The 24706-nt window shown below is 53.1% G+C and overlaps 82 non-coding genes across 82 annotated transcripts; 32 read left to right on the top strand and 50 right to left on the bottom strand.

Moving 5' to 3' along the window:
* Positions 1-111: 111 nt before the first annotated feature.
* On the bottom strand, positions 112-183 carry Trnad-guc. The gene has a single exon. It is a non-coding gene; the product is annotated as a tRNA-Asp (tRNA).
* A 107-nt stretch (positions 184-290) lies between these two features.
* Trnai-uau lies at positions 291-382 on the bottom strand. The gene is given in 2 exon segments: positions 291-326; positions 345-382. It is a non-coding gene; the product is annotated as a tRNA-Ile (tRNA).
* A 378-nt stretch (positions 383-760) lies between these two features.
* On the top strand, positions 761-833 carry Trnar-acg. The gene has a single exon. It is a non-coding gene; the product is annotated as a tRNA-Arg (tRNA).
* Positions 834-1120: 287 nt separating this feature from the next.
* On the top strand, positions 1121-1192 carry Trnam-cau. Its single transcript has one exon. It is a non-coding gene; the product is annotated as a tRNA-Met (tRNA).
* A 245-nt stretch (positions 1193-1437) lies between these two features.
* Trnad-guc lies at positions 1438-1509 on the bottom strand. The gene has a single exon. It is a non-coding gene; the product is annotated as a tRNA-Asp (tRNA).
* A 107-nt stretch (positions 1510-1616) lies between these two features.
* Trnad-guc lies at positions 1617-1688 on the bottom strand. The gene has a single exon. It is a non-coding gene; the product is annotated as a tRNA-Asp (tRNA).
* Positions 1689-1795: 107 nt separating this feature from the next.
* On the bottom strand, positions 1796-1887 carry Trnai-uau. The gene is given in 2 exon segments: positions 1796-1831; positions 1850-1887. It is a non-coding gene; the product is annotated as a tRNA-Ile (tRNA).
* Positions 1888-2265: 378 nt separating this feature from the next.
* Trnar-acg lies at positions 2266-2338 on the top strand. The gene has a single exon. It is a non-coding gene; the product is annotated as a tRNA-Arg (tRNA).
* Positions 2339-2625: 287 nt separating this feature from the next.
* Positions 2626-2697, top strand: Trnam-cau. Its single transcript has one exon. It is a non-coding gene; the product is annotated as a tRNA-Met (tRNA).
* Positions 2698-2942: 245 nt separating this feature from the next.
* Positions 2943-3014, bottom strand: Trnad-guc. The gene has a single exon. It is a non-coding gene; the product is annotated as a tRNA-Asp (tRNA).
* Positions 3015-3121: 107 nt separating this feature from the next.
* On the bottom strand, positions 3122-3193 carry Trnad-guc. The gene has a single exon. It is a non-coding gene; the product is annotated as a tRNA-Asp (tRNA).
* Positions 3194-3300: 107 nt separating this feature from the next.
* Trnai-uau lies at positions 3301-3392 on the bottom strand. The gene is given in 2 exon segments: positions 3301-3336; positions 3355-3392. It is a non-coding gene; the product is annotated as a tRNA-Ile (tRNA).
* Positions 3393-3770: 378 nt separating this feature from the next.
* Trnar-acg lies at positions 3771-3843 on the top strand. Its single transcript has one exon. It is a non-coding gene; the product is annotated as a tRNA-Arg (tRNA).
* A 287-nt stretch (positions 3844-4130) lies between these two features.
* Trnam-cau lies at positions 4131-4202 on the top strand. The gene has a single exon. It is a non-coding gene; the product is annotated as a tRNA-Met (tRNA).
* A 245-nt stretch (positions 4203-4447) lies between these two features.
* On the bottom strand, positions 4448-4519 carry Trnad-guc. Its single transcript has one exon. It is a non-coding gene; the product is annotated as a tRNA-Asp (tRNA).
* Positions 4520-4626: 107 nt separating this feature from the next.
* Trnad-guc lies at positions 4627-4698 on the bottom strand. The gene has a single exon. It is a non-coding gene; the product is annotated as a tRNA-Asp (tRNA).
* Positions 4699-4805: 107 nt separating this feature from the next.
* Positions 4806-4897, bottom strand: Trnai-uau. Its single transcript is given in 2 exon segments — positions 4806-4841; positions 4860-4897. It is a non-coding gene; the product is annotated as a tRNA-Ile (tRNA).
* A 386-nt stretch (positions 4898-5283) lies between these two features.
* Positions 5284-5356, top strand: Trnar-acg. The gene has a single exon. It is a non-coding gene; the product is annotated as a tRNA-Arg (tRNA).
* A 287-nt stretch (positions 5357-5643) lies between these two features.
* Trnam-cau lies at positions 5644-5715 on the top strand. The gene has a single exon. It is a non-coding gene; the product is annotated as a tRNA-Met (tRNA).
* A 245-nt stretch (positions 5716-5960) lies between these two features.
* Trnad-guc lies at positions 5961-6032 on the bottom strand. The gene has a single exon. It is a non-coding gene; the product is annotated as a tRNA-Asp (tRNA).
* A 107-nt stretch (positions 6033-6139) lies between these two features.
* Positions 6140-6211, bottom strand: Trnad-guc. Its single transcript has one exon. It is a non-coding gene; the product is annotated as a tRNA-Asp (tRNA).
* Positions 6212-6318: 107 nt separating this feature from the next.
* Trnai-uau lies at positions 6319-6410 on the bottom strand. The gene is given in 2 exon segments: positions 6319-6354; positions 6373-6410. It is a non-coding gene; the product is annotated as a tRNA-Ile (tRNA).
* A 378-nt stretch (positions 6411-6788) lies between these two features.
* Trnar-acg lies at positions 6789-6861 on the top strand. The gene has a single exon. It is a non-coding gene; the product is annotated as a tRNA-Arg (tRNA).
* A 287-nt stretch (positions 6862-7148) lies between these two features.
* Positions 7149-7220, top strand: Trnam-cau. The gene has a single exon. It is a non-coding gene; the product is annotated as a tRNA-Met (tRNA).
* A 245-nt stretch (positions 7221-7465) lies between these two features.
* On the bottom strand, positions 7466-7537 carry Trnad-guc. The gene has a single exon. It is a non-coding gene; the product is annotated as a tRNA-Asp (tRNA).
* A 107-nt stretch (positions 7538-7644) lies between these two features.
* On the bottom strand, positions 7645-7716 carry Trnad-guc. Its single transcript has one exon. It is a non-coding gene; the product is annotated as a tRNA-Asp (tRNA).
* A 107-nt stretch (positions 7717-7823) lies between these two features.
* On the bottom strand, positions 7824-7915 carry Trnai-uau. The gene is given in 2 exon segments: positions 7824-7859; positions 7878-7915. It is a non-coding gene; the product is annotated as a tRNA-Ile (tRNA).
* Positions 7916-8293: 378 nt separating this feature from the next.
* Positions 8294-8366, top strand: Trnar-acg. Its single transcript has one exon. It is a non-coding gene; the product is annotated as a tRNA-Arg (tRNA).
* A 287-nt stretch (positions 8367-8653) lies between these two features.
* Positions 8654-8725, top strand: Trnam-cau. Its single transcript has one exon. It is a non-coding gene; the product is annotated as a tRNA-Met (tRNA).
* Positions 8726-8970: 245 nt separating this feature from the next.
* On the bottom strand, positions 8971-9042 carry Trnad-guc. Its single transcript has one exon. It is a non-coding gene; the product is annotated as a tRNA-Asp (tRNA).
* Positions 9043-9149: 107 nt separating this feature from the next.
* Trnad-guc lies at positions 9150-9221 on the bottom strand. The gene has a single exon. It is a non-coding gene; the product is annotated as a tRNA-Asp (tRNA).
* Positions 9222-9328: 107 nt separating this feature from the next.
* Trnai-uau lies at positions 9329-9420 on the bottom strand. The gene is given in 2 exon segments: positions 9329-9364; positions 9383-9420. It is a non-coding gene; the product is annotated as a tRNA-Ile (tRNA).
* Positions 9421-9798: 378 nt separating this feature from the next.
* Trnar-acg lies at positions 9799-9871 on the top strand. The gene has a single exon. It is a non-coding gene; the product is annotated as a tRNA-Arg (tRNA).
* Positions 9872-10158: 287 nt separating this feature from the next.
* Trnam-cau lies at positions 10159-10230 on the top strand. Its single transcript has one exon. It is a non-coding gene; the product is annotated as a tRNA-Met (tRNA).
* Positions 10231-10475: 245 nt separating this feature from the next.
* Trnad-guc lies at positions 10476-10547 on the bottom strand. Its single transcript has one exon. It is a non-coding gene; the product is annotated as a tRNA-Asp (tRNA).
* A 107-nt stretch (positions 10548-10654) lies between these two features.
* Trnad-guc lies at positions 10655-10726 on the bottom strand. The gene has a single exon. It is a non-coding gene; the product is annotated as a tRNA-Asp (tRNA).
* A 107-nt stretch (positions 10727-10833) lies between these two features.
* On the bottom strand, positions 10834-10925 carry Trnai-uau. Its single transcript is given in 2 exon segments — positions 10834-10869; positions 10888-10925. It is a non-coding gene; the product is annotated as a tRNA-Ile (tRNA).
* A 378-nt stretch (positions 10926-11303) lies between these two features.
* Positions 11304-11376, top strand: Trnar-acg. The gene has a single exon. It is a non-coding gene; the product is annotated as a tRNA-Arg (tRNA).
* A 287-nt stretch (positions 11377-11663) lies between these two features.
* Positions 11664-11735, top strand: Trnam-cau. The gene has a single exon. It is a non-coding gene; the product is annotated as a tRNA-Met (tRNA).
* Positions 11736-11980: 245 nt separating this feature from the next.
* Positions 11981-12052, bottom strand: Trnad-guc. Its single transcript has one exon. It is a non-coding gene; the product is annotated as a tRNA-Asp (tRNA).
* A 107-nt stretch (positions 12053-12159) lies between these two features.
* Positions 12160-12231, bottom strand: Trnad-guc. Its single transcript has one exon. It is a non-coding gene; the product is annotated as a tRNA-Asp (tRNA).
* A 107-nt stretch (positions 12232-12338) lies between these two features.
* Trnai-uau lies at positions 12339-12430 on the bottom strand. Its single transcript is given in 2 exon segments — positions 12339-12374; positions 12393-12430. It is a non-coding gene; the product is annotated as a tRNA-Ile (tRNA).
* Positions 12431-12808: 378 nt separating this feature from the next.
* Positions 12809-12881, top strand: Trnar-acg. The gene has a single exon. It is a non-coding gene; the product is annotated as a tRNA-Arg (tRNA).
* A 287-nt stretch (positions 12882-13168) lies between these two features.
* Trnam-cau lies at positions 13169-13240 on the top strand. The gene has a single exon. It is a non-coding gene; the product is annotated as a tRNA-Met (tRNA).
* Positions 13241-13485: 245 nt separating this feature from the next.
* Positions 13486-13557, bottom strand: Trnad-guc. Its single transcript has one exon. It is a non-coding gene; the product is annotated as a tRNA-Asp (tRNA).
* A 107-nt stretch (positions 13558-13664) lies between these two features.
* Trnad-guc lies at positions 13665-13736 on the bottom strand. The gene has a single exon. It is a non-coding gene; the product is annotated as a tRNA-Asp (tRNA).
* Positions 13737-13843: 107 nt separating this feature from the next.
* Positions 13844-13935, bottom strand: Trnai-uau. Its single transcript is given in 2 exon segments — positions 13844-13879; positions 13898-13935. It is a non-coding gene; the product is annotated as a tRNA-Ile (tRNA).
* A 378-nt stretch (positions 13936-14313) lies between these two features.
* On the top strand, positions 14314-14386 carry Trnar-acg. The gene has a single exon. It is a non-coding gene; the product is annotated as a tRNA-Arg (tRNA).
* Positions 14387-14673: 287 nt separating this feature from the next.
* Trnam-cau lies at positions 14674-14745 on the top strand. Its single transcript has one exon. It is a non-coding gene; the product is annotated as a tRNA-Met (tRNA).
* A 245-nt stretch (positions 14746-14990) lies between these two features.
* Positions 14991-15062, bottom strand: Trnad-guc. The gene has a single exon. It is a non-coding gene; the product is annotated as a tRNA-Asp (tRNA).
* A 107-nt stretch (positions 15063-15169) lies between these two features.
* Positions 15170-15241, bottom strand: Trnad-guc. Its single transcript has one exon. It is a non-coding gene; the product is annotated as a tRNA-Asp (tRNA).
* Positions 15242-15348: 107 nt separating this feature from the next.
* On the bottom strand, positions 15349-15440 carry Trnai-uau. Its single transcript is given in 2 exon segments — positions 15349-15384; positions 15403-15440. It is a non-coding gene; the product is annotated as a tRNA-Ile (tRNA).
* A 378-nt stretch (positions 15441-15818) lies between these two features.
* Trnar-acg lies at positions 15819-15891 on the top strand. The gene has a single exon. It is a non-coding gene; the product is annotated as a tRNA-Arg (tRNA).
* A 287-nt stretch (positions 15892-16178) lies between these two features.
* Positions 16179-16250, top strand: Trnam-cau. Its single transcript has one exon. It is a non-coding gene; the product is annotated as a tRNA-Met (tRNA).
* Positions 16251-16495: 245 nt separating this feature from the next.
* On the bottom strand, positions 16496-16567 carry Trnad-guc. The gene has a single exon. It is a non-coding gene; the product is annotated as a tRNA-Asp (tRNA).
* A 107-nt stretch (positions 16568-16674) lies between these two features.
* Trnad-guc lies at positions 16675-16746 on the bottom strand. Its single transcript has one exon. It is a non-coding gene; the product is annotated as a tRNA-Asp (tRNA).
* Positions 16747-16853: 107 nt separating this feature from the next.
* On the bottom strand, positions 16854-16945 carry Trnai-uau. Its single transcript is given in 2 exon segments — positions 16854-16889; positions 16908-16945. It is a non-coding gene; the product is annotated as a tRNA-Ile (tRNA).
* Positions 16946-17323: 378 nt separating this feature from the next.
* Positions 17324-17396, top strand: Trnar-acg. Its single transcript has one exon. It is a non-coding gene; the product is annotated as a tRNA-Arg (tRNA).
* Positions 17397-17683: 287 nt separating this feature from the next.
* On the top strand, positions 17684-17755 carry Trnam-cau. Its single transcript has one exon. It is a non-coding gene; the product is annotated as a tRNA-Met (tRNA).
* A 245-nt stretch (positions 17756-18000) lies between these two features.
* Trnad-guc lies at positions 18001-18072 on the bottom strand. The gene has a single exon. It is a non-coding gene; the product is annotated as a tRNA-Asp (tRNA).
* Positions 18073-18179: 107 nt separating this feature from the next.
* Positions 18180-18251, bottom strand: Trnad-guc. The gene has a single exon. It is a non-coding gene; the product is annotated as a tRNA-Asp (tRNA).
* Positions 18252-18358: 107 nt separating this feature from the next.
* Trnai-uau lies at positions 18359-18450 on the bottom strand. Its single transcript is given in 2 exon segments — positions 18359-18394; positions 18413-18450. It is a non-coding gene; the product is annotated as a tRNA-Ile (tRNA).
* A 378-nt stretch (positions 18451-18828) lies between these two features.
* Trnar-acg lies at positions 18829-18901 on the top strand. The gene has a single exon. It is a non-coding gene; the product is annotated as a tRNA-Arg (tRNA).
* Positions 18902-19188: 287 nt separating this feature from the next.
* Positions 19189-19260, top strand: Trnam-cau. Its single transcript has one exon. It is a non-coding gene; the product is annotated as a tRNA-Met (tRNA).
* A 245-nt stretch (positions 19261-19505) lies between these two features.
* Trnad-guc lies at positions 19506-19577 on the bottom strand. Its single transcript has one exon. It is a non-coding gene; the product is annotated as a tRNA-Asp (tRNA).
* Positions 19578-19684: 107 nt separating this feature from the next.
* On the bottom strand, positions 19685-19756 carry Trnad-guc. Its single transcript has one exon. It is a non-coding gene; the product is annotated as a tRNA-Asp (tRNA).
* Positions 19757-19863: 107 nt separating this feature from the next.
* On the bottom strand, positions 19864-19955 carry Trnai-uau. Its single transcript is given in 2 exon segments — positions 19864-19899; positions 19918-19955. It is a non-coding gene; the product is annotated as a tRNA-Ile (tRNA).
* Positions 19956-20333: 378 nt separating this feature from the next.
* Positions 20334-20406, top strand: Trnar-acg. Its single transcript has one exon. It is a non-coding gene; the product is annotated as a tRNA-Arg (tRNA).
* A 287-nt stretch (positions 20407-20693) lies between these two features.
* Positions 20694-20765, top strand: Trnam-cau. The gene has a single exon. It is a non-coding gene; the product is annotated as a tRNA-Met (tRNA).
* A 245-nt stretch (positions 20766-21010) lies between these two features.
* On the bottom strand, positions 21011-21082 carry Trnad-guc. The gene has a single exon. It is a non-coding gene; the product is annotated as a tRNA-Asp (tRNA).
* A 107-nt stretch (positions 21083-21189) lies between these two features.
* Trnad-guc lies at positions 21190-21261 on the bottom strand. Its single transcript has one exon. It is a non-coding gene; the product is annotated as a tRNA-Asp (tRNA).
* A 107-nt stretch (positions 21262-21368) lies between these two features.
* Positions 21369-21460, bottom strand: Trnai-uau. Its single transcript is given in 2 exon segments — positions 21369-21404; positions 21423-21460. It is a non-coding gene; the product is annotated as a tRNA-Ile (tRNA).
* Positions 21461-21838: 378 nt separating this feature from the next.
* On the top strand, positions 21839-21911 carry Trnar-acg. Its single transcript has one exon. It is a non-coding gene; the product is annotated as a tRNA-Arg (tRNA).
* A 287-nt stretch (positions 21912-22198) lies between these two features.
* Trnam-cau lies at positions 22199-22270 on the top strand. The gene has a single exon. It is a non-coding gene; the product is annotated as a tRNA-Met (tRNA).
* A 245-nt stretch (positions 22271-22515) lies between these two features.
* On the bottom strand, positions 22516-22587 carry Trnad-guc. The gene has a single exon. It is a non-coding gene; the product is annotated as a tRNA-Asp (tRNA).
* A 107-nt stretch (positions 22588-22694) lies between these two features.
* Trnad-guc lies at positions 22695-22766 on the bottom strand. Its single transcript has one exon. It is a non-coding gene; the product is annotated as a tRNA-Asp (tRNA).
* Positions 22767-22873: 107 nt separating this feature from the next.
* On the bottom strand, positions 22874-22965 carry Trnai-uau. The gene is given in 2 exon segments: positions 22874-22909; positions 22928-22965. It is a non-coding gene; the product is annotated as a tRNA-Ile (tRNA).
* Positions 22966-23343: 378 nt separating this feature from the next.
* On the top strand, positions 23344-23416 carry Trnar-acg. The gene has a single exon. It is a non-coding gene; the product is annotated as a tRNA-Arg (tRNA).
* A 287-nt stretch (positions 23417-23703) lies between these two features.
* Positions 23704-23775, top strand: Trnam-cau. Its single transcript has one exon. It is a non-coding gene; the product is annotated as a tRNA-Met (tRNA).
* Positions 23776-24020: 245 nt separating this feature from the next.
* Trnad-guc lies at positions 24021-24092 on the bottom strand. Its single transcript has one exon. It is a non-coding gene; the product is annotated as a tRNA-Asp (tRNA).
* Positions 24093-24199: 107 nt separating this feature from the next.
* On the bottom strand, positions 24200-24271 carry Trnad-guc. Its single transcript has one exon. It is a non-coding gene; the product is annotated as a tRNA-Asp (tRNA).
* A 107-nt stretch (positions 24272-24378) lies between these two features.
* Positions 24379-24470, bottom strand: Trnai-uau. Its single transcript is given in 2 exon segments — positions 24379-24414; positions 24433-24470. It is a non-coding gene; the product is annotated as a tRNA-Ile (tRNA).
* Positions 24471-24706: the final 236 nt, after the last annotated feature.

Raw genomic sequence — 24706 nt, 5'->3', positions numbered from 1 at the left:
GTAGCATTTTTTAAGATTTTGCACCAACTACACTCCTTGATCGCAAAGTTAATGCTCTTACGACCCCCATACGCGCAACACTCGAACAGGTTTGTGAGATAAAAATCGCATCTCCCCGGCGGGGAATCGAACCCCGGTCTCCCGCGTGACAGGCGGGGATACTAACCACTATACTACCGAGGAAGACGCAGCTAGCGTCTCGAATACACAATTATGTTACTCAAATAGCTGATACATCTCAAACCTAGCCTCCTGTTGCTGTCAGAGACAGCTGCTAAGAAATAAAAGTATGCCCCAGGTGAGGCTCGAACTCACAACCGCGGCATTGCTCACGGCTACTGCCTTATAAGTACCGTGCGCTAACCAATTGCGCCACTGGGGCTACGACACAGTGTTCTCAGTTAGCGGTATTCACTTTGCTGCAAACCAGTGGTGGCCACAGAAACATACGATCGCCACCTGATGCCATACTGCGACTTTGGCACCTGACTACCAATGCTTCGTGCTATTCTTGTTTCATATGCTACGCTGACATGCACATCAACCGGCTCTGGTCGTCGAGAAAACGCGGGAAAACGCGCGCCTTGCCTTCTGCTACCTGTCGAGCAGCGAGAGCAGATGTGTGGCAAGCTCTAAGCTCTGCAGGCGCACTGCGGCCACGCAGCTGGACGAGAGGTACCTTCCTTGGGAGCTTGCTCAGCCATGGAGAACACGTTTCTTCGCCAATTGCACTTGCCTCGTAGAAAGAAATGCTGCCACTGGCCCTGTGGCGCAACGGATAACGCGTCTGACTACGGATCAGAAGATTCCAGGTTCGAATCCTGGCAGGGTCGGCATTTTGTTGGTTGCCGACGCGTAGCTGGGCAGTGGATTTCGTATGTCGACGCATCGCGGAGTGCTTTGTTACTCCTGTGCATCTCGCAGCTGCATGTCGAGTCAATCGTGGTAAATATCGCAGCCTGCAAGCGTCAGCGTAGCGTCAGTCGAGCAAAGTCGAGACAAGTCAAGCTGAGAGCTGTGGGAGATGATACGCAATTAAGTACAGGCGTGTGAAAGCGACGCAGACAACGCTTTCCAAGTGTCCCACGTCACGTGGCGAAGAGCCAGCGCAACCCCAGCCAGCAGAGTGGCGCAGTGGAAGCGTGCTGGGCCCATAACCCAGAGGTCCGTGGATCGAAACCACGCTCTGCTAAAATTATTTCTTTTGCAGACTGTGTCGAGCTCGATTATTACGCCCACAGCGTCGGCTGGGGTGCCTTGATTCAGCGTTAACAGCAAACCCAGTAATTCTGAAGTGTGAAGAATGCGAGAACCACTTCCTAAGATGTAGCATTTTTTAAGATTTTGCACCAACTACACTCCTTGATCGCAAAGTTAATGCTCTTACGACCCCCATACGCGCAACACTCGAACAGGTTTGTGAGATAAAAATCGCATCTCCCCGGCGGGGAATCGAACCCCGGTCTCCCGCGTGACAGGCGGGGATACTAACCACTATACTACCGAGGATGCGATGTAAACAGGTGCCTGTGTGCGAGAGATATGGTGCAAGTAGCCGCAAACGTCCTACACTAAGTTCGGCGAGTGAAAGAGCAGCAATTAAAAATCGGATGTGCCTCCCCGGCGGGGAATCGAACCCCGGTCTCCCGCGTGACAGGCGGGGATACTAACCACTATACTACCGAGGAAGACGCAGCTAGCGTCTCGAATACACAATTATGTTACTCAAATAGCTGATACATCTCAAACCTAGCCTCCTGTTGCTGTCAGAGACAGCTGCTAAGAAATAAAAGTATGCCCCAGGTGAGGCTCGAACTCACAACCCCGGCATTGCTCACGGCTACTGCCTTATAAGTACCGTGCGTTAACCAATTGCGCCACTGGGGCTACGACACAGTGTTCTCAGTTAGCGGTATTCACTTTGCTGCAAACCAGTGGTGGCCACAGAAACATACGATCGCCACCTGATGCCATACTGCGACTTTGGCACCTGACTACCAATGCTTCGTGCTATTCTTGTTTCATATGCTACGCTGACATGCACATCAACCGGCTCTGGTCGTCGAGAAAACGCGGGAAAACGCGCGCCTTGCCTTCTGCTACCTGTCGAGCAGCGAGAGCAGATGTGTGGCAAGCTCTAAGCTCTGCAGGCGCACTGCGGCCACGCAGCTGGACGAGAGGTACCTTCCTTGGGAGCTTGCTCAGCCATGGAGAACACGTTTCTTCGCCAATTGCACTTGCCTCGTAGAAAGAAATGCTGCCACTGGCCCTGTGGCGCAACGGATAACGCGTCTGACTACGGATCAGAAGATTCCAGGTTCGAATCCTGGCAGGGTCGGCATTTTGTTGGTTGCCGACGCGTAGCTGGGCAGTGGATTTCGTATGTCGACGCATCGCGGAGTGCTTTGTTACTCCTGTGCATCTCGCAGCTGCATGTCGAGTCAATCGTGGTAAATATCGCAGCCTGCAAGCGTCAGCGTAGCGTCAGTCGAGCAAAGTCGAGACAAGTCAAGCTGAGAGCTGTGGGAGATGATACGCAATTAAGTACAGGCGTGTGAAAGCGACGCAGACAACGCTTTCCAAGTGTCCCACGTCACGTGGCGAAGAGCCAGCGCAACCCCAGCCAGCAGAGTGGCGCAGTGGAAGCGTGCTGGGCCCATAACCCAGAGGTCCGTGGATCGAAACCACGCTCTGCTAAAATTATTTCTTTTGCAGACTGTGTCGAGCTCGATTATTACGCCCACAGCGTCGGCTGGGGTGCCTTGATTCAGCGTTAACAGCAAACCCAGTAATTCTGAAGTGTGAAGAATGCGAGAACCACTTCCTAAGATGTAGCATTTTTTAAGATTTTGCACCAACTACACTCCTTGATCGCAAAGTTAATGCTCTTACGACCCCCATACGCGCAACACTCGAACAGGTTTGTGAGATAAAAATCGCATCTCCCCGGCGGGGAATCGAACCCCGGTCTCCCGCGTGACAGGCGGGGATACTAACCACTATACTACCGAGGATGCGATGTAAACAGGTGCCTGTGTGCGAGAGATATGGTGCAAGTAGCCGCAAACGTCCTACACTAAGTTCGGCGAGTGAAAGAGCAGCAATGAAAAATCGGATGTGCCTCCCCGGCGGGGAATCGAACCCCGGTCTCCCGCGTGACAGGCGGGGATACTAGCCACTATACTACCGAGGAAGACGCAGCTAGCGTCTCGAATACACAATTATGTTACTCAAATAGCTGATACATCTCAAACCTAGCCTCCTGTTGCTGTCAGAGACAGCTGCTAAGAAATAAAAGTATGCCCCAGGTGAGGCTCGAACTCACAACCCCGGCATTGCTCACGGCTACTGCCTTATAAGTACCGTGCGCTAACCAATTGCGCCACTGGGGCTACGACGCAGTGTTCTCAGTTAGCGGTATTCACTTTGCTGCAAACCAGTGGTGGCCACAGAAACATACGATCGCCACCTGATGCCATACTGCGACTTTGGCACCTGACTACCAATGCTTCGTGCTATTCTTGTTTCATATGCTACGCTGACATGCACATCAACCGGCTCTGGTCGTCGAGAAAACGCGGGAAAACGCGCGCCTTGCCTTCTGCTACCTGTCGAGCAGCGAGAGCAGATGTGTGGCAAGCTCTAAGCTCTGCAGGCGCACTGCGGCCACGCAGCTGGACGAGAGGTACCTTCCTTGGGAGCTTGCTCAGCCATGGAGAACACGTTTCTTCGCCAATTGCACTTGCCTCGTAGAAAGAAATGCTGCCACTGGCCCTGTGGCGCAACGGATAACGCGTCTGACTACGGATCAGAAGATTCCAGGTTCGAATCCTGGCAGGGTCGGCATTTTGTTGGTTGCCGACGCGTAGCTGGGCAGTGGATTTCGTATGTCGACGCATCGCGGAGTGCTTTGTTACTCCTGTGCATCTCGCAGCTGCATGTCGAGTCAATCGTGGTAAATATCGCAGCCTGCAAGCGTCAGCGTAGCGTCAGTCGAGCAAAGTCGAGACAAGTCAAGCTGAGAGCTGTGGGAGATGATACGCAATTAAGTACAGGCGTGTGAAAGCGACGCAGACAACGCTTTCCAAGTGTCCCACGTCACGTGGCGAAGAGCCAGCGCAACCCCAGCCAGCAGAGTGGCGCAGTGGAAGCGTGCTGGGCCCATAACCCAGAGGTCCGTGGATCGAAACCACGCTCTGCTAAAATTATTTCTTTTGCAGACTGTGTCGAGCTCGATTATTACGCCCACAGCGTCGGCTGGGGTGCCTTGATTCAGCGTTAACAGCAAACCCAGTAATTCTGAAGTGTGAAGAATGCGAGAACCACTTCCTAAGATGTAGCATTTTTTAAGATTTTGCACCAACTACACTCCTTGATCGCAAAGTTAATGCTCTTACGACCCCCATACGCGCAACACTCGAACAGGTTTGTGAGATAAAAATCGCATCTCCCCGGCGGGGAATCGAACCCCGGTCTCCCGCGTGACAGGCGGGGATACTAACCACTATACTACCGAGGATGCGATGTAAACAGGTGCCTGTGTGCGAGAGATATGGTGCAAGTAGCCGCAAACGTCCTACACTAAGTTCGGCGAGTGAAAGAGCAGCAATTAAAAATCGGATGTGCCTCCCCGGCGGGGAATCGAACCCCGGTCTCCCGCGTGACAGGCGGGGATACTAACCACTATACTACCGAGGAAGACGCAGCTAGCGTCTCGAATACACAATTATGTTACTCAAATAGCTGATACATCTCAAACCTAGCCTCCTGTTGCTGTCAGAGACAGCTGCTAAGAAATAAAAGTATGCCCCAGGTGAGGCTCGAACTCACAACCCCGGCATTGCTCACGGCTACTGCCTTATAAGTACCGTGCGCTAACCAATTGCGCCACTGGGGCTACGACACAGTGTTCTCAGTTAGCGGTATTCAGGTATTCACTTTGCTGCAAACCAGTGGTGGCCACAGAAACATACGATCGCCACCTGATGCCATACTGCGACTTTGGCACCTGACTACCAATGCTTCGTGCTATTCTTGTTTCATATGCTACGCTGACATGCACATCAACCGGCTCTGGTCGTCGAGAAAACGCGGGAAAACGCGCGCCTTGCCTTCTGCTACCTGTCGAGCAGCGAGAGCAGATGTGTGGCAAGCTCTAAGCTCTGCAGGCGCACTGCGGCCACGCAGCTGGACGAGAGGTACCTTCCTTGGGAGCTTGCTCAGCCATGGAGAACACGTTTCTTCGCCAATTGCACTTGCCTCGTAGAAAGAAATGCTGCCACTGGCCCTGTGGCGCAACGGATAACGCGTCTGACTACGGATCAGAAGATTCCAGGTTCGAATCCTGGCAGGGTCGGCATTTTGTTGGTTGCCGACGCGTAGCTGGGCAGTGGATTTCGTATGTCGACGCATCGCGGAGTGCTTTGTTACTCCTGTGCATCTCGCAGCTGCATGTCGAGTCAATCGTGGTAAATATCGCAGCCTGCAAGCGTCAGCGTAGCGTCAGTCGAGCAAAGTCGAGACAAGTCAAGCTGAGAGCTGTGGGAGATGATACGCAATTAAGTACAGGCGTGTGAAAGCGACGCAGACAACGCTTTCCAAGTGTCCCACGTCACGTGGCGAAGAGCCAGCGCAACCCCAGCCAGCAGAGTGGCGCAGTGGAAGCGTGCTGGGCCCATAACCCAGAGGTCCGTGGATCGAAACCACGCTCTGCTAAAATTATTTCTTTTGCAGACTGTGTCGAGCTCGATTATTACGCCCACAGCGTCGGCTGGGGTACCTTGATTCAGCGTTAACAGCAAACCCAGTAATTCTGAAGTGTGAAGAATGCGAGAACCACTTCCTAAGATGTAGCATTTTTTAAGATTTTGCACCAACTACACTCCTTGATCGCAAAGTTAATGCTCTTACGACCCCCATACGCGCAACACTCGAACAGGTTTGTGAGATAAAAATCGCATCTCCCCGGCGGGGAATCGAACCCCGGTCTCCCGCGTGACAGGCGGGGATACTAACCACTATACTACCGAGGATGCGATGTAAACAGGTGCCTGTGTGCGAGAGATATGGTGCAAGTAGCCGCAAACGTCCTACACTAAGTTCGGCGAGTGAAAGAGCAGCAATTAAAAATCGGATGTGCCTCCCCGGCGGGGAATCGAACCCCGGTCTCCCGCGTGACAGGCGGGGATACTAACCACTATACTACCGAGGAAGACGCAGCTAGCGTCTCGAATACACAATTATGTTACTCAAATAGCTGATACATCTCAAACCTAGCCTCCTGTTGCTGTCAGAGACAGCTGCTAAGAAATAAAAGTATGCCCCAGGTGAGGCTCGAACTCACAACCGCGGCATTGCTCACGGCTACTGCCTTATAAGTACCGTGCGCTAACCAATTGCGCCACTGGGGCTACGACACAGTGTTCTCAGTTAGCGGTATTCACTTTGCTGCAAACCAGTGGTGGCCACAGAAACATACGATCGCCACCTGATGCCATACTGCGACTTTGGCACCTGACTACCAATGCTTCGTGCTATTCTTGTTTCATATGCTACGCTGACATGCACATCAACCGGCTCTGGTCGTCGAGAAAACGCGGGAAAACGCGCGCCTTGCCTTCTGCTACCTGTCGAGCAGCGAGAGCAGATGTGTGGCAAGCTCTAAGCTCTGCAGGCGCACTGCGGCCACGCAGCTGGACGAGAGGTACCTTCCTTGGGAGCTTGCTCAGCCATGGAGAACACGTTTCTTCGCCAATTGCACTTGCCTCGTAGAAAGAAATGCTGCCACTGGCCCTGTGGCGCAACGGATAACGCGTCTGACTACGGATCAGAAGATTCCAGGTTCGAATCCTGGCAGGGTCGGCATTTTGTTGGTTGCCGACGCGTAGCTGGGCAGTGGATTTCGTATGTCGACGCATCGCGGAGTGCTTTGTTACTCCTGTGCATCTCGCAGCTGCATGTCGAGTCAATCGTGGTAAATATCGCAGCCTGCAAGCGTCAGCGTAGCGTCAGTCGAGCAAAGTCGAGACAAGTCAAGCTGAGAGCTGTAGGAGATGATACGCAATTAAATACAGGCGTGTGAAAGCGACGCAGACAACACTTTCCAAGTGTCCCACGTCACGTGGCGAAGAGCCGGCGCAACCCCAGGCAGCAGAGTGGCGCAGTGGAAGCGTGCTGGGCCCATAACCCAGAGGTCCGTGGATCGAAACCACGCTCTGCTAAAATTATTTCTTTTGCGGACTGTGCCGAGCTCGATTATTACGCCCACAGCGTCGGCTGGGGTGCTTTGATACAGCGTTAACAGCATACCCCGCAATTCTGAAATGTGAAGAATGCGAGAACCACTTCCTAAGTTGTAGCATTTTTTAAGATTTTGCGCCAACTACACTCCACGATCGCAAAGTTAATGCTCTTACGACCCACATACGCGCAACACTCGAACAGGGTTGTGAGATAAAAATCGCATCTCCCCGGCGGGGAATCGAACTCCGGTCTCCCGCGTGACAGGCGGGGATACTAACCACTATACTACCGAGGATGCGCTGTAGACAGGTGCCTGTGTGCGAGAGATATGGTGCTAGTAGCCGCAAACGACCTACACTAAGTTCGGCGAGTGATAGAGCAGCAATTACAAATCGGATGTGCCTCCCCGGCGGGGAATCGAACCCCGGTCTCCCGCGTGACAGGCGGGGATACTAACCACTATACTACCGAGGAAGACGCAGCTAGCGTCTCGAATGCACAATTATGTTACTCAAATAGCTGATACATCTCAAACCTAGCCTCCTGTTGCTGTCAGAGACAGCTGCTAAGAAATAAAAGTATGCCCCAGGTGAGGCTCGAACTCACAACCCCGGCATTGCTCACGGCTACTGCCTTATAAGTACCGTGCGCTAACCAATTGCGCCACTGGGGCTACAACAGAGTGCTTTCAGTTAGCGGTATTCACTTTGCTGCAAACCAGTGGTGGCCACAGAAACATACGATCGCCACCTGATGCCATACTGCGACTTTGGCACCTGACTACCAATGCTTCGTGCTATTCTTGTTTCATATGCTACGCTTACATGCACATCAACCGGCTCTCGTCGTCGAGAAAACGTGGGAAAACGCGCGCCTTGCCTTCTGCTACCTGTCGAACAGCGAGAGCAGATGCGTGGCAAGCTCTAAGCTCTGCAGGCGCACTGCGGCCACGCAGCTGCACGAAAGGTACCTTCCTTGGGAGCTTGCTCAGCCATGGAGAACACGTTTCTTAGCGAACTGCACTTGTCTCGTAGAAAGAAATGCTGCCACTGGCCCTGTGGCGCAACGGATAACGCGTCTGACTACGGATCAGAAGATTCCAGGTTCGAATCCTGGCAGGGTCGGCGTTTTGTTAGTTGCCGACGCGTAGCTGGGCAGTGGATTTCGTATGTCGCCGCACCGTGGAGTGCTTTGTTGCTCCTGTGCATCTCGCAGCTGCATGTCGAGTCGATCGTGGTAAATATCGCTGCCTGCAAGCGTCAGCGTATCGTCAGTCGAGCAAAGTCGAGACAAGTCAAGCTGAGAGCTGTAGGAGATGATACGCAATTAAATACAGGCGTGTGAAAGCGACGCAGACAACACTTTCCAAGTGTCCCACGTCACGTGGCGAAGAGCCGGCGCAACCCCAGGCAGCAGAGTGGCGCAGTGGAAGCGTGCTGGGCCCATAACCCAGAGGTCCGTGGATCGAAACCACGCTCTGCTAAAATTATTTCTTTTGCGGACTGTGCCGAGCTCGATTATTACGCCCACAGCGTCGGCTGGGGTGCTTTGATACAGCGTTAACAGCATACCCCGCAATTCTGAAATGTGAAGAATGCGAGAACCACTTCCTAAGTTGTAGCATTTTTTAAGATTTTGCGCCAACTACACTCCACGATCGCAAAGTTAATGCTCTTACGACCCACATACGCGCAACACTCGAACAGGGTTGTGAGATAAAAATCGCATCTCCCCGGCGGGGAATCGAACCCCGGTCTCCCGCGTGACAGGCGGGGATACTAACCACTATACTACCGAGGATGCGCTGTAGACAGGTGCCTGTGTGCGAGAGATATGGTGCTAGTAGCCGCAAACGACCTACACTAAGTTCGGCGAGTGATAGAGCAGCAATTACAAATCGGATGTGCCTCCCCGGCGGGGAGTCGAACCCCGGTCTCCCGCGTGACAGGCGGGGATACTAACCACTATACTACCGAGGAAGACGCAGCTAGCGTCTCGAATGCACAATTATGTTACTCAAATAGCTGATACATCTCAAACCTAGCCTCCTGTTGCTGTCAGAGACAGCTGCTAAGAAATAAAAGTATGCCCCAGGTGAGGCTCGAACTCACAACCCCGGCATTGCTCACGGCTACTGCCTTATAAGTACCGTGCGCTAACCAATTGCGCCACTGGGGCTACAACAGAGTGCTTTCAGTTAGCGGTATTCACTTTGCTGCAAACCAGTGGTGGCCACAGAAACATACGATCGCCACCTGATGCCATACTGCGACTTTGGCACCTGACTACCAATGCTTCGTGCTATTCTTGTTTCATATGCTACGCTTACATGCACATCAACCGGCTCTCGTCGTCGAGAAAACGTGGGAAAACGCGCGCCTTGCCTTCTGCTACCTGTCGAACAGCGAGAGCAGATGCGTGGCAAGCTCTAAGCTCTGCAGGCGCACTGCGGCCACGCAGCTGCACGAAAGGTACCTTCCTTGGGAGCTTGCTCAGCCATGGAGAACACGTTTCTTAGCGAACTGCACTTGTCTCGTAGAAAGAAATGCTGCCACTGGCCCTGTGGCGCAACGGATATCGCGTCTGACTACGGATCAGAAGATTCCAGGTTCGAATCCTGGCAGGGTCGGCGTTTTGTTAGTTGCCGACGCGTAGCTGGGCAGTGGATTTCGTATGTCGCCGCACCGTGGAGTGCTTTGTTGCTCCTGTGCATCTCGCAGCTGCATGTCGAGTCGATCGTGGTAAATATCGCTGCCTGCAAGCGTCAGCGTATCGTCAGTCGAGCAAAGTCGAGACAAGTCAAGCTGAGAGCTGTAGGAGATGATACGCAATTAAATACAGGCGTGTGAAAGCGACGCAGACAACACTTTCCAAGTGTCCCACGTCACGTGGCGAAGAGCCGGCGCAACCCCAGGCAGCAGAGTGGCGCAGTGGAAGCGTGCTGGGCCCATAACCCAGAGGTCCGTGGATCGAAACCACGCTCTGCTAAAATTATTTCTTTTGCGGACTGTGCCGAGCTCGATTATTACGCCCACAGCGTCGGCTGGGGTGCTTTGATACAGCGTTAACAGCATACCCCGCAATTCTGAAATGTGAAGAATGCGAGAACCACTTCCTAAGTTGTAGCATTTTTTAAGATTTTGCGCCAACTACACTCCACGATCGCAAAGTTAATGCTCTTACGACCCACATACGCGCAACACTCGAACAGGGTTGTGAGATAAAAATCGCATCTCCCCGGCGGGGAATCGAACCCCGGTCTCCCGCGTGACAGGCGGGGATACTAACCACTATACTACCGAGGATGCGCTGTAGACAGGTGCCTGTGTGCGAGAGATATGGTGCTAGTAGCCGCAAACGACCTACACTAAGTTCGGCGAGTGATAGAGCAGCAATTACAAATCGGATGTGCCTCCCCGGCGGGGAGTCGAACCCCGGTCTCCCGCGTGACAGGCGGGGATACTAACCACTATACTACCGAGGAAGACGCAGCTAGCGTCTCGAATGCACAATTATGTTACTCAAATAGCTGATACATCTCAAACCTAGCCTCCTGTTGCTGTCAGAGACAGCTGCTAAGAAATAAAAGTATGCCCCAGGTGAGGCTCGAACTCACAACCCCGGCATTGCTCACGGCTACTGCCTTATAAGTACCGTGCGCTAACCAATTGCGCCACTGGGGCTACAACAGAGTGCTTTCAGTTAGCGGTATTCACTTTGCTGCAAACCAGTGGTGGCCACAGAAACATACGATCGCCACCTGATGCCATACTGCGACTTTGGCACCTGACTACCAATGCTTCGTGCTATTCTTGTTTCATATGCTACGCTTACATGCACATCAACCGGCTCTCGTCGTCGAGAAAACATGGGAAAACGCGCGCCTTGCCTTCTGCTACCTGTCGAACAGCGAGAGCAGATGCGTGGCAAGCTCTAAGCTCTGCAGGCGCACTGCGGCCACGCAGCTGCACGAAAGGTACCTTCCTTGGGAGCTTGCTCAGCCATGGAGAACACGTTTCTTAGCGAACTGCACTTGTCTCGTAGAAAGAAATGCTGCCACTGGCCCTGTGGCGCAACGGATAACGCGTCTGACTACGGATCAGAAGATTCCAGGTTCGAATCCTGGCAGGGTCGGCGTTTTGTTAGTTGCCGACGCGTAGCTGGGCAGTGGATTTCGTATGTCGCCGCACCGTGGAGTGCTTTGTTGCTCCTGTGCATCTCGCAGCTGCATGTCGAGTCGATCGTGGTAAATATCGCAGCCTGCAAGCGTCAGCGTAGCGTCAGTCGAGCAAAGTCGAGACAAGTCAAGCTGAGAGCTGTAGGAGATGATACGCAATTAAATACAGGCGTGTGAAAGCGACGCAGACAACACTTTCCAAGTGTCCCACGTCACGTGGCGAAGAGCCGGCGCAACCCCAGGCAGCAGAGTGGCGCAGTGGAAGCGTGCTGGGCCCATAACCCAGAGGTCCGTGGATCGAAACCACGCTCTGCTAAAATTATTTCTTTTGCGGACTGTGCCGAGCTCGATTATTACGCCCACAGCGTCGGCTGGGGTGCTTTGATACAGCGTTAACAGCATACCCCGCAATTCTGAAATGTGAAGAATGCGAGAACCACTTCCTAAGTTGTAGCATTTTTTAAGATTTTGCGCCAACTACACTCCACGATCGCAAAGTTAATGCTCTTACGACCCACATACGCGCAACACTCGAACAGGGTTGTGAGATAAAAATCGCATCTCCCCGGCGGGGAATCGAACCCCGGTCTCCCGCGTGACAGGCGGGGATACTAACCACTATACTACCGAGGATGCGCTGTAGACAGGTGCCTGTGTGCGAGAGATATGGTGCTAGTAGCCGCAAACGACCTACACTAAGTTCGGCGAGTGATAGAGCAGCAATTACAAATCGGATGTGCCTCCCCGGCGGGGAGTCGAACCCCGGTCTCCCGCGTGACAGGCGGGGATACTAACCACTATACTACCGAGGAAGACGCAGCTAGCGTCTCGAATGCACAATTATGTTACTCAAATAGCTGATACATCTCAAACCTAGCCTCCTGTTGCTGTCAGAGACAGCTGCTAAGAAATAAAAGTATGCCCCAGGTGAGGCTCGAACTCACAACCCCGGCATTGCTCACGGCTACTGCCTTATAAGTACCGTGCGCTAACCAATTGCGCCACTGGGGCTACAACAGAGTGCTTTCAGTTAGCGGTATTCACTTTGCTGCAAACCAGTGGTGGCCACAGAAACATACGATCGCCACCTGATGCCATACTGCGACTTTGGCACCTGACTACCAATGCTTCGTGCTATTCTTGTTTCATATGCTACGCTTACATGCACATCAACCGGCTCTCGTCGTCGAGAAAACGTGGGAAAACGCGCGCCTTGCCTTCTGCTACCTGTCGAACAGCGAGAGCAGATGCGTGGCAAGCTCTAAGCTCTGCAGGCGCACTGCGGCCACGCAGCTGCACGAAAGGTACCTTCCTTGGGAGCTTGCTCAGCCATGGAGAACACGTTTCTTAGCGAACTGCACTTGTCTCGTAGAAAGAAATGCTGCCACTGGCCCTGTGGCGCAACGGATATCGCGTCTGACTACGGATCAGAAGATTCCAGGTTCGAATCCTGGCAGGGTCGGCGTTTTGTTAGTTGCCGACGCGTAGCTGGGCAGTGGATTTCGTATGTCGCCGCACCGTGGAGTGCTTTGTTGCTCCTGTGCATCTCGCAGCTGCATGTCGAGTCGATCGTGGTAAATATCGCTGCCTGCAAGCGTCAGCGTATCGTCAGTCGAGCAAAGTCGAGACAAGTCAAGCTGAGAGCTGTAGGAGATGATACGCAATTAAATACAGGCGTGTGAAAGCGACGCAGACAACACTTTCCAAGTGTCCCACGTCACGTGGCGAAGAGCCGGCGCAACCCCAGGCAGCAGAGTGGCGCAGTGGAAGCGTGCTGGGCCCATAACCCAGAGGTCCGTGGATCGAAACCACGCTCTGCTAAAATTATTTCTTTTGCGGACTGTGCCGAGCTCGATTATTACGCCCACAGCGTCGGCTGGGGTGCTTTGATACAGCGTTAACAGCATACCCCGCAATTCTGAAATGTGAAGAATGCGAGAACCACTTCCTAAGTTGTAGCATTTTTTAAGATTTTGCGCCAACTACACTCCACGATCGCAAAGTTAATGCTCTTACGACCCACATACGCGCAACACTCGAACAGGGTTGTGAGATAAAAATCGCATCTCCCCGGCGGGGAATCGAACCCCGGTCTCCCGCGTGACAGGCGGGGATACTAACCACTATACTACCGAGGATGCGCTGTAGACAGGTGCCTGTGTGCGAGAGATATGGTGCTAGTAGCCGCAAACGACCTACACTAAGTTCGGCGAGTGATAGAGCAGCAATTACAAATCGGATGTGCCTCCCCGGCGGGGAGTCGAACCCCGGTCTCCCGCGTGACAGGCGGGGATACTAACCACTATACTACCGAGGAAGACGCAGCTAGCGTCTCGAATGCACAATTATGTTACTCAAATAGCTGATACATCTCAAACCTAGCCTCCTGTTGCTGTCAGAGACAGCTGCTAAGAAATAAAAGTATGCCCCAGGTGAGACTCGAACTCACAACCCCGGCATTGCTCACGGCTACTGCCTTATAAGTACCGTGCGCTAACCAATTGCGCCACTGGGGCTACAACAGAGTGCTTTCAGTTAGCGGTATTCACTTTGCTGCAAACCAGTGGTGGCCACAGAAACATACGATCGCCACCTGATGCCATACTGCGACTTTGGCACCTGACTACCAATGCTTCGTGCTATTCTTGTTTCATATGCTACGCTTACATGCACATCAACCGGCTCTCGTCGTCGAGAAAACGTGGGAAAACGCGCGCCTTGCCTTCTGCTACCTGTCGAACAGCGAGAGCAGATGCGTGGCAAGCTCTAAGCTCTGCAGGCGCACTGCGGCCACGCAGCTGCACGAAAGGTACCTTCCTTGGGAGCTTGCTCAGCCATGGAGAACACGTTTCTTAGCGAACTGCACTTGTCTCGTAGAAAGAAATGCTGCCACTGGCCCTGTGGCGCAACGGATAACGCGTCTGACTACGGATCAGAAGATTCCAGGTTCGAATCCTGGCAGGGTCGGCGTTTTGTTAGTTGCCGACGCGTAGCTGGGCAGTGGATTTCGTATGTCGCCGCACCGTGGAGTGCTTTGTTGCTCCTGTGCATCTCGCAGCTGCATGTCGAGTCGATCGTGGTAAATATCGCTGCCTGCAAGCGTCAGCGTATCGTCAGTCGAGCAAAGTCGAGACAAGTCAAGCTGAGAGCTGTAGGAGATGATACGCAATTAAATACAGGCGTGTGAAAGCGACGCAGACAACACTTTCCAAGTGTCCCACGTCACGTGGCGAAGAGCCGGCGCAACCCCAGGCAGCAGAGTGGCGCAGTGGAAGCGTGCTGGGCCCATAACCCAGAGGTCCGTGGATCGAAACCACGCTCTGCTAAAATTATTTCTTTTGCGGACTGTGCCGAGCTCGATTATTACGCCCACAGCGTCGGCTGGGGTGCTTTGATACAGCGTTAACAGCATACCCCGCAATTCTGAAATGTGAAGAATGCGAGAACCACTTCCTAAGTTGTAGCATTTTTTAAGATTTTGCGCCAACTACACTCCACGATCGCAAAGTTAATGCTCTTACGACCCACATACGCGCAACACTCGAACAGGGTTGTGAGATAAAAATCGCATCTCCCCGGCGGGGAATCGAACCCCGGTCTCCCGCGTGACAGGCGGGGATACTAACCACTATACTACCGAGGATGCGCTGTAGACAGGTGCCTGTGTGCGAGAGATATGGTGCTAGTAGCCGCAAACGACCTACACTAAGTTCGGCGAGTGATAGAGCAGCAATTACAAATCGGATGTGCCTCCCCGGCGGGGAGTCGAACCCCGGTCTCCCGCGTGACAGGCGGGGATACTAACCACTATACTACCGAGGAAGACGCAGCTAGCGTCTCGAATGCACAATTATGTTACTCAAATAGCTGATACATCTCAAACCTAGCCTCCTGTTGCTGTCAGAGACAGCTGCTAAGAAATAAAAGTATGCCCCAGGTGAGACTCGAACTCACAACCCCGGCATTGCTCACGGCTACTGCCTTATAAGTACCGTGCGCTAACCAATTGCGCCACTGGGGCTACAACAGAGTGCTTTCAGTTAGCGGTATTCACTTTGCTGCAAACCAGTGGTGGCCACAGAAACATACGATCGCCACCTGATGCCATACTGCGACTTTGGCACCTGACTACCAATGCTTCGTGCTATTCTTGTTTCATATGCTACGCTTACATGCACATCAACCGGCTCTCGTCATCGAGAAAACGTGGGAAAACGCGCGCCTTGCCTTCTGCTACCTGTCGAACAGCGAGAGCAGATGCGTGGCAAGCTCTAAGCTCCGCAGGCGCACTGCGGCCACGCAGCTGCACGAAAGGTACCTTCCTTGGGAGCTTGCTCAGCCATGGAGAACACGTTTCTTAGCGAATTGCACTTGTCTCGTAGAAAGAAATGCTGCCACTGGCCCTGTGGCGCAACGGATAACGCGTCTGACTACGGATCAGAAGATTCCAGGTTCGAATCCTGGCAGGGTCGGCGTTTTGTTAGTTGCCGACGCGTAGCTGGGCAGTGGATTTCGTATGTCGCCGCACCGTGGAGTGCTTTGTTGCTCCTGTGCATCTCGCAGCTGCATGTCGAGTCGATCGTGGTAAATATCGCTGCCTGCAAGCGTCAGCGTAGCGTCAGTCGAGCAAAGTCGAGACAAGTCAAGCTGAGAGCTGTAGGAGATGATACGCAATTAAATACAGGCGTGTGAAAGCGACGCAGACAACACTTTCCAAGTGTCCCACGTCACGTGGCGAAGAGCCGGCGCAACCCCAGGCAGCAGAGTGGCGCAGTGGAAGCGTGCTGGGCCCATAACCCAGAGGTCCGTGGATCGAAACCACGCTCTGCTAAAATTATTTCTTTTGCGGACTGTGCCGAGCTCGATTATTACGCCCACAGCGTCGGCTGGGGTGCTTTGATACAGCGTTAACAGCATACCCCGCAATTCTGAAATGTGAAGAATGCGAGAACCACTTCCTAAGTTGTAGCATTTTTTAAGATTTTGCGCCAACTACACTCCACGATCGCAAAGTTAATGCTCTTACGACCCACATACGCGCAACACTCGAACAGGGTTGTGAGATAAAAATCGCATCTCCCCGGCGGGGAATCGAACCCCGGTCTCCCGCGTGACAGGCGGGGATACTAACCACTATACTACCGAGGATGCGCTGTAGACAGGTGCCTGTGTGCGAGAGATATGGTGCTAGTAGCCGCAAACGACCTACACTAAGTTCGGCGAGTGATAGAGCAGCAATTACAAATCGGATGTGCCTCCCCGGCGGGGAATCGAACCCCGGTCTCCCGCGTGACAGGCGGGGATACTAACCACTATACTACCGAGGAAGACGCAGCTAGCGTCTCGAATGCACAATTATGTTACTCAAATAGCTGATACATCTCAAACCTAGCCTCCTGTTGCTGTCAGAGACAGCTGCTAAGAAATAAAAGTATGCCCCAGGTGAGGCTCGAACTCACAACCCCGGCATTGCTCACGGCTACTGCCTTATAAGTACCGTGCGCTAACCAATTGCGCCACTGGGGCTACAACAGAGTGCTTTCAGTTAGCGGTATTCACTTTGCTGCAAACCAATGGTGGGCACAGAAACATACGATCGCCACCTGATGCCATACTGCGACTTTGGCACCTGACTACCAATGCTTCGTGCTATTCTTGTTTCATATGCTACGCTTACATGCACATCAACCGGCTCTCGTCGTCGAGAAAACGTGGGAAAACGCGCGCCTTGCCTTCTGCTACCTGTCGAACAGCGAGAGCAGATGCGTGGCAAGCTCTAAGCTCTGCAGGCGCACTGCGGCCACGCAGCTGCACGAAAGGTACCTTCCTTGGGAGCTTGCTCAGCCATGGAGAACACGTTTCTTAGCGAATTGCACTTGTCTCGTAGAAAGAAATGCTGCCACTGGCCCTGTGGCGCAACGGATAACGCGTCTGACTACGGATCAGAAGATTCCAGGTTCGAATCCTGGCAGGGTCGGCGTTTTGTTAGTTGCCGACGCGTAGCTGGGCAGTGGATTTCGTATGTCGCCGCACCGTGGAGTGCTTTGTTGCTCCTGTGCATCTCGCAGCTGCATGTCGAGTCGATCGTGGTAAATATCGCTGCCTGCAAGCGTCAGCGTATCGTCAGTCGAGCAAAGTCGAGACAAGTCAAGCTGAGAGCTGTAGGAGATGATACGCAATTAAATACAGGCGTGTGAAAGCGACGCAGACAACACTTTCCAAGTGTCCCACGTCACGTGGCGAAGAGCCGGCGCAACCCCAGGCAGCAGAGTGGCGCAGTGGAAGCGTGCTGGGCCCATAACCCAGAGGTCCGTGGATCGAAACCACGCTCTGCTAAAATTATTTCTTTTGCGGACTGTGCCGAGCTCGATTATTACGCCCACAGCGTCGGCTGGGGTGCTTTGATACAGCGTTAACAGCATACCCCGCAATTCTGAAATGTGAAGAATGCGAGAACCACTTCCTAAGTTGTAGCATTTTTTAAGATTTTGCGCCAACTACACTCCACGATCGCAAAGTTAATGCTCTTACGACCCACATACGCGCAACACTCGAACAGGGTTGTGAGATAAAAATCGCATCTCCCCGGCGGGGAATCGAACCCCGGTCTCCCGCGTGACAGGCGGGGATACTAACCACTATACTACCGAGGATGCGCTGTAGACAGGTGCCTGTGTGCGAGAGATATGGTGCTAGTAGCCGCAAACGACCTACACTAAGTTCGGCGAGTGATAGAGCAGCAATTACAAATCGGATGTGCCTCCCCGGCGGGGAATCGAACCCCGGTCTCCCGCGTGACAGGCGGGGATACTAACCACTATACTACCGAGGAAGACGCAGCTAGCGTCTCGAATGGACAATTATGTTACTCAAATAGCTGATACATCTCAAACCTAGCCTCCTGTTGCTGTCAGAGACAGCTGCTAAGAAATAAAAGTATGCCCCAGGTGAGGCTCGAACTCACAACCCCGGCATTGCTCACGGCTACTGCCTTATAAGTACCGTGCGCTAACCAATTGCGCCACTGGGGCTACAACAGAGTGCTTTCAGTTAGCGGTATTCACTTTGCTGCAAACAAATGGTGGGCACAGAAACATACGATCGCCACCTGATGCCATACTGCGACTTTGGCACCTGACTACCAATGCTTCGTGCTATTCTTGTTTCATATGCTACGCTTACATGCACATCAACCGGCTCTCGTCGTCGAGAAAACGTGGGAAAACGCGCGCCTTGCCTTCTGCTACCTGTCGAACAGCGAGAGCAGATGCGTGGCAAGCTCTAAGCTCTGCAGGCGCACTGCGGCCACGCAGCTGCACGAAAGGTACCTTCCTTGGGAGCTTGCTCAGCCATGGAGAACACGTTTCTTAGCGAATTGCACTTGTCTCGTAGAAAGAAATGCTGCCACTGGCCCTGTGGCGCAACGGATAACGCGTCTGACTACGGATCAGAAGATTCCAGGTTCGAATCCTGGCAGGGTCGGCGTTTTGTTAGTTGCCGACGCGTAGCTGGGCAGTGGATTTCGTATGTCGCCGCACCGTGGAGTGCTTTGTTGCTCCTGTGCATCTCGCAGCTGCATGTCGAGTCGATCGTGGTAAATATCGCTGCCTGCAAGCGTCAGCGTAGCGTCAGTCGAGCAAAGTCGAGACAAGTCAAGCTGAGAGCTGTAGGAGATGATACGCAATTAAATACAGGCGTGTGAAAGCGACGCAGACAACACTTTCCAAGTGTCCCACGTCACGTGGCGAAGAGCCGGCGCAACCCCAGGCAGCAGAGTGGCGCAGTGGAAGCGTGCTGGGCCCATAACCCAGAGGTCCGTGGATCGAAACCACGCTCTGCTAAAATTATTTCTTTTGCGGACTGTGCCGAGCTCGATTATTACGCCCACAGCGTCGGCTGGGGTGCTTTGATACAGCGTTAACAGCATACCCCGCAATTCTGAAATGTGAAGAATGCGAGAACCACTTCCTAAGTTGTAGCATTTTTTAAGATTTTGCGCCAACTACACTCCACGATCGCAAAGTTAATGCTCTTACGACCCACATACGCGCAACACTCGAACAGGGTTGTGAGATAAAAATCGCATCTCCCCGGCGGGGAATCGAACCCCGGTCTCCCGCGTGACAGGCGGGGATACTAACCACTATACTACCGAGGATGCGCTGTAGACAGGTGCCTGTGTGCGAGAGATATGGTGCTAGTAGCCGCAAACGACCTACACTAAGTTCGGCGAGTGATAGAGCAGCAATTACAAATCGGATGTGCCTCCCCGGCGGGGAATCGAACCCCGGTCTCCCGCGTGACAGGCGGGGATACTAACCACTATACTACCGAGGAAGACGCAGCTAGCGTCTCGAATGCACAATTATGTTACTCAAATAGCTGATACATCTCAAACCTAGCCTCCTGTTGCTGTCAGAGACAGCTGCTAAGAAATAAAAGTATGCCCCAGGTGAGGCTCGAACTCACAACCCCGGCATTGCTCACGGCTACTGCCTTATAAGTACCGTGCGCTAACCAATTGCGCCACTGGGGCTACAACAGAGTGCTTTCAGTTAGCGGTATTCACTTTGCTGCAAACCAATGGTGGGCACAGAAACATACGATCGCCACCTGATGCCATACTGCGACTTTGGCACCTGACTACCAATGCTTCGTGCTATTCTTGTTTCATATGCTACGCTTACATGCACATCAACCGGCTCTCGTCGTCGAGAAAACGTGGGAAAACGCGCGCCTTGCCTTCTGCTACCTGTCGAACAGCGAGAGCAGATGCGTGGCAAGCTCTAAGCTCTGCAGGCGCACTGCGGCCACGCAGCTGCACGAAAGGTACCTTCCTTGGGAGCTTGCTCAGCCATGGAGAACACGTTTCTTAGCGAATTGCACTTGTCTCGTAGAAAGAAATGCTGCCACTGGCCCTGTGGCGCAACGGATAACGCGTCTGACTACGGATCAGAAGATTCCAGGTTCGAATCCTGGCAGGGTCGGCGTTTTGTTAGTTGCCGACGCGTAGCTGGGCAGTGGATTTCGTATGTCGCCGCACCGTGGAGTGCTTTGTTGCTCCTGTGCATCTCGCAGCTGCATGTCGAGTCGATCGTGGTAAATATCGCTGCCTGCAAGCGTCAGCGTAGCGTCAGTCGAGCAAAGTCGAGACAAGTCAAGCTGAGAGCTGTAGGAGATGATACGCAATTAAATACAGGCGTGTGAAAGCGACGCAGACAACACTTTCCAAGTGTCCCACGTCACGTGGCGAAGAGCCGGCGCAACCCCAGGCAGCAGAGTGGCGCAGTGGAAGCGTGCTGGGCCCATAACCCAGAGGTCCGTGGATCGAAACCACGCTCTGCTAAAATTATTTCTTTTGCGGACTGTGCCGAGCTCGATTATTACGCCCACAGCGTCGGCTGGGGTGCTTTGATACAGCGTTAACAGCATACCCCGCAATTCTGAAATGTGAAGAATGCGAGAACCACTTCCTAAGTTGTAGCATTTTTTAAGATTTTGCGCCAACTACACTCCACGATCGCAAAGTTAATGCTCTTACGACCCACATACGCGCAACACTCGAACAGGGTTGTGAGATAAAAATCGCATCTCCCCGGCGGGGAATCGAACCCCGGTCTCCCGCGTGACAGGCGGGGATACTAACCACTATACTACCGAGGATGCGCTGTAGACAGGTGCCTGTGTGCGAGAGATATGGTGCTAGTAGCCGCAAACGACCTACACTAAGTTCGGCGAGTGATAGAGCAGCAATTACAAATCGGATGTGCCTCCCCGGCGGGGAATCGAACCCCGGTCTCCCGCGTGACAGGCGGGGATACTAACCACTATACTACCGAGGAAGACGCAGCTAGCGTCTCGAATGCACAATTATGTTACTCAAATAGCTGATACATCTCAAACCTAGCCTCCTGTTGCTGTCAGAGACAGCTGCTAAGAAATAAAAGTATGCCCCAGGTGAGGCTCGAACTCACAACCCCGGCATTGCTCACGGCTACTGCCTTATAAGTACCGTGCGCTAACCAATTGCGCCACTGGGGCTACAACAGAGTGCTTTCAGTTAGCGGTATTCACTTTGCTGCAAACCAATGGTGGGCACAGAAACATACGATCGCCACCTGATGCCATACTGCGACTTTGGCACCTGACTACCAATGCTTCGTGCTATTCTTGTTTCATATGCTACGCTTACATGCACATCAACCGGCTCTCGTCGTCGAGAAAACGTGGGAAAACGCGCGCCTTGCCTTCTGCTACCTGTCGAACAGCGAGAGCAGATGCGTGGCAAGCTCTAAGCTCTGCAGGCGCACTGCGGCCACGCAGCTGCACGAAAGGTACCTTCCTTGGGAGCTTGCTCAGCCATGGAGAACACGTTTCTTAGCGAATTGCACTTGTCTCGTAGAAAGAAATGCTGCCACTGGCCCTGTGGCGCAACGGATAACGCGTCTGACTACGGATCAGAAGATTCCAGGTTCGAATCCTGGCAGGGTCGGCGTTTTGTTAGTTGCCGACGCGTAGCTGGGCAGTGGATTTCGTATGTCGCCGCACCGTGGAGTGCTTTGTTGCTCCTGTGCATCTCGCAGCTGCATGTCGAGTCGATCGTGGTAAATATCGCTGCCTGCAAGCGTCAGCGTAGCGTCAGTCGAGCAAAGTCGAGACAAGTCAAGCTGAGAGCTGTAGGAGATGATACGCAATTAAATACAGGCGTGTGAAAGCGACGCAGACAACACTTTCCAAGTGTCCCACGTCACGTGGCGAAGAGCCGGCGCAACCCCAGGCAGCAGAGTGGCGCAGTGGAAGCGTGCTGGGCCCATAACCCAGAGGTCCGTGGATCGAAACCACGCTCTGCTAAAATTATTTCTTTTGCGGACTGTGCCGAGCTCGATTATTACGCCCACAGCGTCGGCTGGGGTGCTTTGATACAGCGTTAACAGCATACCCCGCAATTCTGAAATGTGAAGAATGCGAGAACCACTTCCTAAGTTGTAGCATTTTTTAAGATTTTGCGCCAACTACACTCCACGATCGCAAAGTTAATGCTCTTACGACCCACATACGCGCAACACTCGAACAGGGTTGTGAGATAAAAATCGCATCTCCCCGGCGGGGAATCGAACCCCGGTCTCCCGCGTGACAGGCGGGGATACTAACCACTATACTACCGAGGATGCGCTGTAGACAGGTGCCTGTGTGCGAGAGATATGGTGCTAGTAGCCGCAAACGACCTACACTAAGTTCGGCGAGTGATAGAGCAGCAATTACAAATCGGATGTGCCTCCCCGGCGGGGAATCGAACCCCGGTCTCCCGCGTGACAGGCGGGGATACTAACCACTATACTACCGAGGAAGACGCAGCTAGCGTCTCGAATGCACAATTATGTTACTCAAATAGCTGATACATCTCAAACCTAGCCTCCTGTTGCTGTCAGAGACAGCTGCTAAGAAATAAAAGTATGCCCCAGGTGAGGCTCGAACTCACAACCCCGGCATTGCTCACGGCTACTGCCTTATAAGTACCGTGCGCTAACCAATTGCGCCACTGGGGCTACAACAGAGTGCTTTCAGTTAGCGGTATTCACTTTGCTGCAAACCAGTGGTGGCCACAGAAACATACGATCGCCACCTGATGCCATACTGCGACTTTGGCACCTGACTACCAATGCTTCGTGCTATTCTTGTTTCATATGCTACGCTTACATGCACATCAACCGGCTCTCGTCGTCGAGAAAACGTGGGAAAACGCGCGCCTTGCCTTCTGCTACCTGTCGAACAGCGAGAGCAGATGCGTGGCAAGCTCTAAGCTCTGCAGGCGCACTGCGGCCACGCAGCTGCACGAAAGGTACCTTCCTTGGGAGCTTGCTCAGCCATGGAGAACACGTTTCTTAGCGAATTGCACTTGTCTCGTAGAAAGAAATGCTGCCACTGGCCCTGTGGCGCAACGGATAACGCGTCTGACTACGGATCAGAAGATTCCAGGTTCGAATCCTGGCAGGGTCGGCGTTTTGTTAGTTGCCGACGCGTAGCTGGGCAGTGGATTTCGTATGTCGCCGCACCGTGGAGTGCTTTGTTGCTCCTGTGCATCTCGCAGCTGCATGTCGAGTCGATCGTGGTAAATATCGCTGCCTGCAAGCGTCAGCGTAGCGTCAGTCGAGCAAAGTCGAGACAAGTCAAGCTGAGAGCTGTAGGAGATGATACGCAATTAAATACAGGCGTGTGAAAGCGACGCAGACAACACTTTCCAAGTGTCCCACGTCACGTGGCGAAGAGCCGGCGCAACCCCAGGCAGCAGAGTGGCGCAGTGGAAGCGTGCTGGGCCCATAACCCAGAGGTCCGTGGATCGAAACCACGCTCTGCTAAAATTATTTCTTTTGCGGACTGTGCCGAGCTCGATTATTACGCCCACAGCGTCGGCTGGGGTGCTTTGATACAGCGTTAACAGCATACCCCGCAATTCTGAAATGTGAAGAATGCGAGAACCACTTCCTAAGTTGTAGCATTTTTTAAGATTTTGCGCCAACTACACTCCACGATCGCAAAGTTAATGCTCTTACGACCCACATACGCGCAACACTCGAACAGGGTTGTGAGATAAAAATCGCATCTCCCCGGCGGGGAATCGAACCCCGGTCTCCCGCGTGACAGGCGGGGATACTAACCACTATACTACCGAGGATGCGCTGTAGACAGGTGCCTGTGTGCGAGAGATATGGTGCTAGTAGCCGCAAACGACCTACACTAAGTTCGGCGAGTGATAGAGCAGCAATTACAAATCGGATGTGCCTCCCCGGCGGGGAATCGAACCCCGGTCTCCCGCGTGACAGGCGGGGATACTAACCACTATACTACCGAGGAAGACGCAGCTAGCGTCTCGAATGCACAATTATGTTACTCAAATAGCTGATACATCTCAAACCTAGCCTCCTGTTGCTGTCAGAGACAGCTGCTAAGAAATAAAAGTATGCCCCAGGTGAGGCTCGAACTCACAACCCCGGCATTGCTCACGGCTACTGCCTTATAAGTACCGTGCGCTAACCAATTGCGCCACTGGGGCTACAACAGAGTGCTTTCAGTTAGCGGTATTCACTTTGCTGCAAACCAATGGTGGGCACAGAAACATACGATCGCCACCTGATGCCATACTGCGACTTTGGCACCTGACTACCAATGCTTCGTGCTATTCTTGTTTCATATGCTACGCTTACATGCACATCAACCGGCTCTCGTCGTCGAGAAAACGTGGGAAAACGCGCGCCTTGCCTTCTGCTACCTGTCGAACAGCGAGAGCAG

Source organism: Schistocerca americana, chromosome 8 (genome assembly GCF_021461395.2).
Source record: "Schistocerca americana isolate TAMUIC-IGC-003095 chromosome 8, iqSchAmer2.1, whole genome shotgun sequence".
NCBI lineage: Eukaryota > Metazoa > Arthropoda > Insecta > Orthoptera > Acrididae > Schistocerca > Schistocerca americana.
This window is presented reverse-complemented; position numbering and strand designations above follow the sequence as displayed.